This window comes from Eublepharis macularius, chromosome 1, assembly GCF_028583425.1.
Source record: "Eublepharis macularius isolate TG4126 chromosome 1, MPM_Emac_v1.0, whole genome shotgun sequence".
In the NCBI taxonomy this organism is placed as follows: domain Eukaryota; kingdom Metazoa; phylum Chordata; class Lepidosauria; order Squamata; family Eublepharidae; genus Eublepharis; species Eublepharis macularius.
Genome location: NC_072790.1, coordinates 25,122,659 through 25,125,965, shown reverse-complemented (window position 1 = coordinate 25,125,965; position 3,307 = coordinate 25,122,659).

Here is a 3,307-nt window from a genome sequence, read left to right as displayed (position 1 = left end):
AGTCACGCCATGCTTCCCTCCCTCTCCCGCCCGCCGAAAACGGATAAATAACGGACGGGGCTACTGCGCCTGCGTGACCTCAACCGTAGCTGCGGAAAGGAAAGCAGGCACGCGCGGGAAGGGAAAGAGAGAGGTGATCATAGAGGGGAGAAGATAGAGTGGCTCGCGCGGCGGAGCATGCGCGTGGGCCTGAGAGGGTTCCTCCCCCCCCCCCCCCCAAGCGGCGAAACTCAACTTCGACTGCGGGCGAGGCGGGAACAAAGCGTAGTCGCTTGAGCTTTACGAGCGGCTTGCGGGTCACTATGGGGTGGGATGGGGGAGGGCGCGGGGGTGACTCTCCGTAAAACCTGGGACTCCTCAACGGTTGCAGGGGTTTAGTAGCAAAATCAAAAAGAGTCCAGTAGCACCTTTAAGACTAACCAATTTTATTTTATTGTAGCATAAGCTTTCGAGAATCAAGTTCTCTTCATCATCAGGCATCTGATGAAGAGAACTTGATTCTCGAAAGCTTATGCTACAATAAAATAAAATTGGTTAGTCTTAAAGGTGCTACTGGACTCTTTTTGATTTTGCTACTACAGACTAACACGGCTAACTCCTCTGGATCTATGACCATGGAGGGGTTTAGTAGGTTAGCACGAATGGTGAATACGGTTGCCAACCTCCAGTGGTGCCTGGAGAGCTCCTGGAATTTACAATTCATCTCCTGATGACAGAGATCAGTTCCTCTGGAGAGAATGGCTAGTTTGGAGGGTGGACTTACATTATACCCTGGCTGCCCCCCCCCATCCCCCGCCTTCACTCCCAACTCTGCAGGTATTTCCCAAACAAGAGTTGGCTACCCTGTGAATTTAAGTGTTTCACCCTAAGGTGGATCTCAGTGTTTTTTCATATTTGAATTTTGCCCTGTACTTCTCGCATTTCATGGCATCTTGGCTCTGCTGTTTATTTTTTCCATGTTTATTTTTTATTACTTTTTTATTTTGCTTTTTTTTTTTTTACATCCAATGCCTGTCTAGGTACATCTGAACCAGTGGGTTGTAGTTCATGAATAAAATCTTTTTTAGTCTTTAAGGCCACCAGATTCCTGTTTGTTTCTGCTGCAAACTAGGATTGCCTACCTTTCCAGGGATCTCCCCTCATTACAACTGATCTCCAGAATGCAGAATTGCAATCCAGTGGCATCTTAAGAGACCAACAAGGTTTACAGGGTGTAAGCTTTTGAGAGTCGGCTTACACCCTGAAAATCTTGTTCGTCTCTGAGGATACAAATCCTGCTGTTCTACTGCAGGCCAACTCACTTAAAACCAGAATACAAAGATCCGTTTCCCCCAGTAAAAATGGCAGCTGTGGAGGGTGGAGAGACCTCATAATACCGTGTTGAGGACTCTCCCATCCCCAAACCCCGCCTCCTCAAACTCTACCTCAAAATCTTCAGGAATTTCCCAACCTGCAGTTGGCAACCCTACAACAGATCCTCCACAGGGACGATTCTGGAACAATTGGAGAATTTCTGCTCATTTAATCAACTGGAGTCAAGTGATCCTTTAGAGGTTAACACAGCTTTTGCTCCAGCATAAACCTTTCTGAACCAAAGCTGCCTTTGTCAGGTGCCATGAAGATTCCAGCCCATGACAGCTGATGCTGGAGTAAAAACTTGCTAGTCTTTCAGATGTCACAAGACCCCTGCTTATTTTTGCTGAGGAAACGTCTGCCAACAACTGACCTCTGCCAAAGGCAACTGTGGCTCATGAAAGCATATGCCACAATAAATAAGTTGGCCTTTAAGTTGCCACAAGATAGTAGGTCGTTTCTTCCGCCCCACACATGGTTCTAGACAATAAAATCCAAGTATTACTTTTAAGAAAACGGTAAGGGCATTGATTTCTCTAGGACTTTTGAACTGTAAGAATAAAACACATGATTTAAGAACTAAACATCATTTCTATTTCCAGTAGTCCAGGTGCTACTGGACTCTTTGCTATTTTGCTACCGCAGACTAACACGGCTAACTCCTCTGCCTCATTTCTAGTAAGTGAAAAGATATTTTCTGAAGTGACAAGAACATGTGTAAAGATGATAAATTACAGTATATTTGCTTAGTGATGGATGGCCCCAGTTGTTATTATTGTGAAGGTAAGACTTGCTTCTACGGAAGGTGGCATGGTATAGCCCAATCTTGTCAGCTCTCAGAATGCTAAGCAGCGTCAGTACTTGGATGGGAGACCACCAAGGAAGACTGCAGAGAAAAGCAATGGCAAACCACCTCTGCTTCTCATTTGCCTTGAAAGCCCCATGGGGGGGGGGGGGGGGATTGTCATAAGTCAGCTGTACCTTGATAGCATTTTACACACACACGACTTGCTTCCACAAAAACAGTCAACCTGTTTGATGCCTCAACTTTTCCACTTACATAAGTTTTGGAAAGCAAATCCATGGAATGGATTGGAATTCCATGGAACATAATTCTAAACAAGCACGCAACTTGTTTCTAAACGTGCTCAGGATCAAGCTACACAACTTTAGGGCCCTTGCTCTGAATACATGCGCACGAGCAGCAGGTCCTTCCAAAAACTGCATGGACTGGGAAGCTTCATAACCCACTGGAAAATCTTGACCTATACTATAGGTTGTACACCGCCATGTTAAGGAATTTCAATCTACAGTCCGCAACTGGTGTTCTTAGGGCAAAAAGGTCAGTTTTGTGTGTGGATCTTAGCTGATTCTCCCCAAACCCCTCCATTCTCCTTGAGCTACCATGTAGGCAGGCTAGAGACCTTAAACCGGAACTTGCCACAAGGAGCTGGTAAACTTCAAATCAGAGGAGGGTCTTCTTTGGTCTGTCACCTCTGATACCCCCCCCCCATCTTGCAAAACCCACACCTGATCCTGTGGGATAGTTCATTGACTAAAACGCTAGTGGTGGGATTTTGAATATGAACTCTACTTTGCTACTGGTCATGAAAAGACAATCCAACATCAACTAGAAGCATGGGAGGGAGGGAGGGAGCTCTTTATCAAGCACTTCCTTTCAGGCTCATCAAGCCAAGGCCTGAACACCAGCACATGGGCTGCCTTTTCCACCCCTTAGAGGAGAACTGGGTGTTATCCATAACTTGCCTTTAGCTATTAAGAAGCTGTGCTTTTATTTCGGTTGTTCTGTATCTTCCAAACCCCGAGACCCTACTGCCTTGTTCTTGTCTGGGCTTAAAAAAAAATCAACAATGGATCTGTTCTTATGGGGACTGGGCTGAATAGTATTCTCCCCTAGGAGATTACAGCTGTAGTGACACCTTCTATTCTAAGA